This window comes from Eumetopias jubatus, unplaced genomic scaffold (genome assembly GCF_037043125.1).
Source record: "Eumetopias jubatus isolate StellerSeaLion01/CBP00866 unplaced genomic scaffold, mEumJub1_p1.0 scaffold_3, whole genome shotgun sequence".
NCBI classification, from domain to species: domain Eukaryota; kingdom Metazoa; phylum Chordata; class Mammalia; order Carnivora; family Otariidae; genus Eumetopias; species Eumetopias jubatus.
The window spans coordinates 86,590,072-86,598,679 of record NW_028274809.1 but is presented as its reverse complement, the minus strand read 5'-3'; the positions used below and the strand labels follow the sequence as shown (position 1 = coordinate 86,598,679).

General features: G+C 40.0%; 1 long non-coding RNA gene across 1 annotated transcript in view; it reads right to left on the bottom strand.

Annotated features, from left to right (window-relative positions):
• Window positions 1-586: 586 nt before the first annotated feature.
• LOC114224571 (uncharacterized) overlaps window positions 587-8,608 on the bottom strand; it is a 106,086-nt gene continuing 98,064 nt past the window's right edge. The window contains exon 4 of the long non-coding RNA XR_015767877.1: window positions 587-817. This is a non-coding gene — a long non-coding RNA (uncharacterized LOC114224571). The remainder of the gene's footprint in view (window positions 818-8,608) is intronic.

Genomic DNA, 8,608 nt, shown 5'->3' with positions numbered 1-8,608 from the left:
GTTAACCCCATGCAGTGGCGGAACACTCTGGTTTTGAAGAAATGATTCTGTCATCCCAGCCACACAGAATTGGTCAAGGTGCTAGTTGAGTTATACAACTGTTGGGAATCAATCCCATCTTTTCCCCATCTGTTTAAATAATCATATGCCCATGGGGTCCTGTTATTATCCCCACAGAATAACAAGCAAGAAGACTGCCTAGGGGCGCCTGGGTGGCTCAGTCGTTAAGCGTCTGCCTTTGGCTTAGGTCATGATCCCAGGGTCCTGGGATGGAGCCCCGCATCGGGCTCCCTGCTCCGCGAGAAGCCTGCTTCTCCCTCTCCCACTCCCCCTGCTTGTGTTCCTTCTCTCACTGTGTCTCTCTCTGTCAAATAAATAAATAAAATCTTTAAAAAAAAACATATATAAAAAAGAAGACTGCCTATACATGAGCTATTGTGGCAATTTCTCTAAAGTTTACCTCAAGCTGTCTAGCTTAGGCAAACAACATTCAAAGACAATAAGAACTAAATTTAACATCCGCAAATGTATGTTATTGAAACATAATTACAAAGGATTCCTCTTCAGGAGGTCCGCAATAAATCCTGAGGTTCCTGCACCTCCCAGGAAGTGATATTCTTTACTCACCTGGTAAGGCTGCTGGGAACTCTGTAAGCAAATTATCAGCCAACATTTCCAACGACTTTATGGTTCCATGTTTTATAAAGTCAACCTTGGCTCCTCAAAGCTGTCTGGTCATAACTGAGTCTTGCATGTCTCTCAAATATGACATTCCAGTCAAAGCCTTGGTAAAATAATCAATGTTTCCAATGGTGTCCTGTTATAAGGAGAACAGAATTTTTTTTTTTTTTTTTTTTTTAGGAGAACAGATTCTTCTTGAACTTATGCAAATGACTATGATTGCCATGGAAGAAAGAATACTTACTGAGACCTTTTGAATTCAGGTAGAGGATTCAGGTAGAGAGAAAAGTTAAATGCTTCCAATTGTTTACAAATAAATACTTTATCACACTTTTGTAAGTCATAGATATCTTAAGAGAAAGTTTCCTAAATCTGAGAGAGCAAACATTAGAGAATCAGTATTGCAAACAAGAGTCACAAAACTATAATTATCTTTTTAGTTCATTTAGTCCCATGTTACTATTCTTGTTTAATTTGACTGCAACTTTAGTTAGTTTTGGAAATTTTTATCCATTTCAGTTTGATTTGAAAGACCTCAAAAACCTGTATTTTTCCTAAAGTCCTCTTTATGAACCTCCTTGAAGATGAAAATCATTTTGCAAGAGAATAAGAACAATTATAAATGACAAAAACTCAGAATGGGCATGGTTAAAGATCTGATGAGATTGAGAGTTTACAATATAGCTGGCAAGGAAATCAGGTTATTTCTGTGACAGGTAACACTTCAGTGATCAAATATCAAGTGGTAACCTTATATTAAAACATAGTAAAACTTTAGGAATTGCATATCATCTCTAGAATAGTCATATCATTTACCCAAATGTAACCTAAGGCTTATCATTTGTTTAACAGTGTTTCTGGAGTAATTTAAAATACCAAATAAAAAGGCCTAATGAGTCAAAGAGACTTCATTTACAATTTAAATCTTGGGGAGTTTGTTAAAACCTTAGAAAGGTTTAAAGCACATGCCTAAATAGGATTACAGGTTATTACAAAATTTAATTTAACCAAGGTGACAATAAGAGATTCCAAAGGCAAATATGTAGGCGTATATAGCTGTTAGCAAAACTTAGCTTCTTTAACATGAGAAGTTTTAATTAAGTGATCAAAGACCGATAAAGGCAAAACATAGAAACTGGTTTTTCTGCGACGACAATGAAAAAAGTAAACAACTATATTTTCTTATCAAGAGCAGACCAATAATTCAAAAAAACTTTGTCTTTTGAACAGAAAGAAAAGCAGAATTTCAATCTTATACCCTTGTACTTTTAAAATCCCTTCATTTTAATCTTAGTCCATCCTGACCACATGTAAAATTCCTTTCCAAAGAATTCCCTACAACAAACCTACAACTTTCCTTTACATTGAGATTTTGTCCTAAGCCATTTCTCTCCAAACAACCATTCCCATTTCTTGGATCTTTTTTTTTTTTTTAATATAGCTTTGCTTCCCTTATTTCCATCAATCTAATGTAGGAAAGACCTTAGGGTTCAAAGCCAATGGCCAAGAAAGAATACTTCAGGTGTCTTTGGTGCAGAAAGTGATTTCATTAAAGTATGGGGGAGGAGCCCTGGGCAGAAAGAGCGGCAATGGGGTCATGAGGAGTGGCCCATTATATACTTTCAAGTTGGGAGGGGGTTAGAGAGAGTTTAAGTCTCTAAGGAATTTTGGAAGCAAGGTTTCCAGGATCTCGAGGGGGCTAGCTATGGTTGGGAAAAGGTCATTTATTACCGTTTAATAAAACGTTAGTCATGAGACCCTTCAGATATATATCGGGGGGCCATATGCTTAGGGAATGGTTGCCAACACGTATCTTGGGTGGTTTAGAGATAAAGGAAGTTTCCAAAAGAATTTTTATATGTTTAAGTAGGCTTACAGGATCCTGGGGTGGGGGGAGGGGGTTGGACAGGATTGCTTTTTGCCTTTAGCAAAGTGTCAACAATGAGGCAGTTGAGTCTTTAGAGTCATGTCACTCTGCCTGTTTCAAGGACTTGTCAATGGGCTGTAGGCAGTAAGGAAATTTAATAATTTTTCTTCTGCTTTTCTTTACCACATCAAGTCTTAATTATTTTAGCAGGATTTTAACTCTTACAAACATTAGTCTCCAGTGAAAACTAAGTAGTAACCAATTGTGAATTGTCACACCAGAATTCTTTAGATGGCAAATTTATGAATCAATTAAGCACAAAACATGTTTACCAACAGATTTAAATATCCTTAGTTTCTCTGCAGTAAGAAGTCAAAGCACAAACCTACATCCAGTAATCAATGCTTTAGCACTTTATCCCATTTGTAAAAGACCTAGATGGCCAATGAGCTGAATCCTGCTTATCATCCAAGCAAAACTCTAAAGTTTCAGGTTACCAAAGACTTTGAAGGCTATCTTAACAATTACCCATGAAAACTTTGAGATAGACAATTAACCATCATTTTAAGTCAATTTTTTGCTAAGAAATTGCAACAGCGATAACGCGAGCTTACTTGACCTTTAGCAAACCTTGATAGAATAAAAGTTTTATATTTAATGCTGATAATTTTAAAGACATGTCTATCTTAATTAAACCAACAAACTTAAATTAGTTTAAATAGTGAATATGTCTCACCTAGGTCCACTTTTAAAAGTCAATCAGTTTGTTCCCTATTGTCAGTTTTTATCTGAGACACTGGTGGGGAAAACTGAAGTGAGTGGTGTTTGCAGACCGCACCCAAGGTGATGCAGAAACAGGAGAAGGGGGAGGGGGAGGGGGAGGACAAAAGAGGCAAAGTGCAGCCAGAGGCAGAAGAAAAGCATTCCTGGTTCTAAAGCTCATCCACTTGGACAGATGAGCAAACACCATGTTCTTCCACCAATAAGTGGAATTAGTCAGTCCATGTCAGGCCAGAGAAGACAGGTAACTTTCCCGAAAGAGAGTTTCAGCAGCTGCTTGGGAATATTCCTTAAAGCCCCCTTCCTGAGGTAGACTAACCACAGTTGTCTCCAATTATAGCCATCAACCTGGGAAATGAGTGAGGGAGAGAAGCCCCCACATCTATTAGGAGGAACAATGAGAGAGTGAGAGTGAGAGTCAGTGTCCCTTTTGCTAGGGAGGGTCTGTGTTTCCTCCAGCAACCTAGGCTTATTTGGAGGAGGCCTGTTGAGACAATTATCCAGTATGTCAGGAGGGAGTTTACTGGTCTGGTTCTCAAGAGGCCCTTAGGTCTGGGTCCTAATTGAGAGCCCTGAAAGCCTGGATGGATCTAGGGTACCTCCATCTATTCACCTTGTTTCCTGCAGAAGAGACCTGATAGGTCCCACTGAGGTCACGCAGTGTTACAGGAGCTCAGTCCTTTCCTAAATTTGCAATCCAAATTGTTTTCAGTAGGTTAAAAGGCACCCCAAGGGAGAGTCCTTCGGAACCAAAGAAGAGACCATGCCTTGCCAGGAAGATCACACCTTATTTTACCTTGCCTTGAAGAACCTGCCATGTTTAATCCATGCAAAACACTAGGAAAGTTTTACAAGGGGAAATTACCCAATTTTGTAGTACCCAATTCAGAGGAGTCCCCACAGAGAATGGTTTGTTTTCCATCTTGTGATCCTGGTAGGAGTTACCCCATACCTGTTATAGAGAGGTAACTGTGAAGGCATCCCTACATATCAGCTCTCCCCTGTGAACCCAGGCATCCCATGGTTTCCTACACAAGGTGAAAGAGTGTCCTAACATATTGGGTCCAGGAGGGCTCAGGTCAGTGGGAGTAGCCACTCTTATCCGTCTGTCACCCAATCCTCCTTGTCTCCTCTGGATTTCCCTAAGAAGTCTGGCCTAATCATAAGGGGTTTAACGAGGTTAATAGTTTAAACTTTAATATTCTTTTTAGAGGGTTAAGAATGCGAACGGAACAGCTAGGGTCTCTCAGTGAGAGGTGTGTACTGCTTATGGATAAGGCTTCCCGAGGTGTGGCCCCCAGGGCCAGTCTCTATCATTTTATGTGTCAAGGAGACCCTAAGGTCACCAATGGTAATCAAAAGGCAGGATCAGAGGGCTGGATTGCCAGTCCTTACGTGCACTCCCCAGATGAACCTTAAAAAAGCAGGGAATCCTTTTAACGATCTCATTCTTCAGAGCTCTCTTGACTGAGCCCTCATTATTTGGTCAAATAAATTCGCTTGTATTCCTAGCTCCATGATGCCTGATCAGTCAGGCCAAAAAATCCTCCTCCTGAACTAAGTTCTCAGGAAACATACTTTAAAAAAGCCTCATATCTACATAGGTAACATTCTTCCTGAAATGAATCCCTGATTAAAAGGGCAGACTGATCATCGGAGATTGAAAGGGCCCTATTATAGGCACAGTCCCTGAGGTGGGAAAAGACATTTAAGAAAAGCCAGTGAACAGAAGGAGAACTGGGTAGGATTAGGCCAACATAACCTTCTCTTGGGAAGGGGGATTGACTAAAATTTGTTCGGAAGCCTGTCACTTGAGACTTAAGACCGGCCGCCATGCTATTTGCCTTTAACTGGCCAACAGGTGCCCGGTTTTGTTGTTTATTAAAAGAAGAGGTTATCCAAGGGATAGACATCTCCCCAGAAAGAAAGAAAAGAGTCTGCTTTTACTCAGCCCTCAGTGAGAGTGTTTTTGCGTTTTGGCACCAAAATGAAGCGGGAGAGCAAGGTCTTGTCTCACAGAGTCAAAGAATGAATCTCATGGACAAAGGAGAGTGAGTGAAGTGATAGAGTTTTATTAAGCAAGGATACAGTAAAAAGCTCTCAGGAGTGGGGCACCTGGATGGCTCAGTCGTTAAGCATCTACCTTTGGCTCAGGTCCTGGGGTCCTGGGATTGAGCCTTGCATCGGGCTCCCTGCTTAGCGGGAAGCCTGCTTCTCCCTCTCCCACTCCCCCTGCTTGTGTTCCCACTCTTGCTGTGTCTCTCTCTGTCAAAATAAATCTTTAAAAAAAAAATAAAAGCTCTCAAGAGTGAGAGGAGTCTCGACAGGGTTGCCAACGTGGGCCTCCACTGATAGTCTTTCATTTAGAACTGACCAGGGAGCTTGTGGCCTTATCATTCTTGTGATGTCTTGGCTGGAGTAAGGACTGGTGATTACATCTTTAATGGCTTACTTCTTTTTGAAAGTCTGATTATTCTTTGTTGGTCACAGATGACTGTCATAAAAAATGAATCCCTCCCCCCCACCACATGCCTAGTCTGGTTTGTTCCCTTATCTCTGGTTTCCTTTCACCTCAGCATTTTGGGGGTTTCTGTGAGCCTGATCCCTGGGCCCCTTCCTACCTCTCCCAACCTAGCCCTGCCTGTCTCTTACTCACCATCAGCATAAAAAAGAAGGTTGTATTTTAGATTATGGGCTGTCAGGTTGATCCGTAACATACTATTAGCCTTTCTGCCAGCAATTTAGCCATAAAACACACACACACACACACACACACACACACACACACCACACCACACCACACCATGGACAGTTACTAAAGTGATAGAATTGACCCAGAGTCAGGCTGACGACAGTTTTGAATACACTGAGGGACCAAATTTGGACATGCTTATCTGAATCTACTTGGAAATTCAGATCTCTATACAGTCATTTACCCTTAAGTTTTAAGCCCTTGCATTTCATCTGTTATTTATGATCTCATTTAGATTTCATTGACACATCTTAATTTATACTTTATCTTTAAGACCTGGTTACTCTTTGAACCAAGAGCACAACATTTATTCATGTGCACAGAAGTTATGAACCACAACCAAATGTGAACAAATGCACTTCTCCAATAAATACAGAGTCATTGGTTCAACCCTGGTTTGAAGAGCGATGAAAACGGCATTACTGTTTCTAAGAGTTTTAAGGGAGAATCTTCCCACAGGACCGTGGTTTTGGCCAGCCACCTCCTAGTGTGAGTAACAGAGGAAGATGGAGGTCCTGACAGCCATCCTGGGGTTCCCCTTGTTAGTTCTAGTCGCTGGAGGCCGATGTGTGGCTGCCTAAGACAGCTATAAAACCCAGCAGCACAACATTGAATATACCTGATATGCTAATAGGAGAGAGAAAAGCTTACTTTCTTTTTTCTCTCACTTGGGATACTAAAGGGCAATAGGGCACCTACCAGCAAAAAGTCCAGAGGCAGAGATCTAGCAACACAGAGAGAATTTGAAAGACGCATTTTCACAAATGGTAAGCGCATGATAAGCTTTCTTTGCATTCTCTAGGGGTAAGCTATTTCTCAAAAGCCAATTCCCACTATGACTGGCACCTTTGGCATTTATGAAATACTCAGTGTTTTGCACTCAGCTAAAGGAATCTGTGTATTCAGGAAAGAAGTGACTGAAAAAATTCAAGATGTCCTGGTCAGCTACTGCCAATCACCATTTCTCACTCCACAGGGATTTACTCAATGGAGAGCACAGCTTCGGGTCTCCCTTTAGGGAAGTTTCCTTCTCATCGCTAAAATAAGTCCAAGTGGATTCTTGACTATCCTGTAAAATCCTGACAAGCAATGTGGAAAGAAAAGAAGAGCACATTTCTGAAAATGGAAGATGTGCATAGATAATAACATTATATAAGGTAAAGATCACAGAATTTATTGCATATAAACATTAACACTACATGTGTTAGAGAATATCACAGTTCAAAGGGCAGGATTTTAATGAATCTCACAAACACAACAAGTACATTGTACACTGTATGCATTGTTGCTTTCAAAGACATTGATCCATTGCTGAGCAACGAGAATGACAAAACAACCTTCCAGCCCCAAAGGGTCAAATTCAGGAACATTTTACAAAATCTCTTTCAGTTTAACCTCAGACAATTGCATTTTATGAATGATTAAATCAAAGTGTCATGATGCAAAGAGAAATAATAACAAGCTCACTGGTAAACCTGTCATAGCAGAGGAAAGAATGAGGTGATCTTCTTTGAAACTAAAAATATTTTCACACATTATGGAGGCCACTATCAGTATGAGTTGAGAGTGAGGGAGTAATCATCAAGATTCAACCAGCTATTAATTTCCATTCACTGGGCAAAAAAAAATTTCTCGCATTCTGATTTGAGACAGCACAATGACTTATTTTTTAAAGATTAAGTTATTCTAGAGGAATTATACACAGGGGGCAGCATCAACACTTAGGTTAGTAGTGTTTTTTTTTTTTTCTTTTAAGAAATGGGACTGACCTGAGAGGCAAGTGTATAGCAATACAAGCCTTTCTCAAGAAACAAGAAAGCTCTCAAATACACAACCTAACCTTACACCTAAAGGAGCTAGAGAAAAAAACAGCAAATAAAGCCTAAACCCAGCAGGAGAAGAGAAATAATAAAGATCAGAGCAGAAATCAAAGAAATAGAAACCAAAAGAACAGTAGAACAGATCAACGAAACTAAGAGCTGGTTCTTTGAAAGAATTAACAAGATTGATAAAACCCTGGCCAGACTTATCAAAAAGAAAAGAGAAATGACCCAAATTAACAAAATCATGAATGAAAGAGGAGAGATCACAAGCAACACCAAAGACATACAAACCATTATAAGAACATATTATGAGCAACTCTGTGCCAGCAAATTAGATAACCTGGAAGAAATGGATGCATTCCTAGAGATGTATCAACTCCCAAAACTGAACCAGGAAGAAATAGAAAACCTGAACAGACCTATAACCACTAAGGAACTTGAAGCAGTCATCAAAAATCTCCCAACAAACAAAAGCCCAGGGCCAGATGGCTTCCCAGGGGAATTCTACCAAACATTTAAAGAAGAATTAATACCTATTCTCCTGAAACTGTTCCAAAAAATAGAAATGGAAGGAAAACTTCCAAACTCATTTTATGAGGCCACCATTACCTTGATCCCAAAACCAGACAAAGACCTCATCAAAAAGGAGAATTACAGACCAATATGCTTGATGCACATGGATGCAAAAATTCTCACCAAAATACT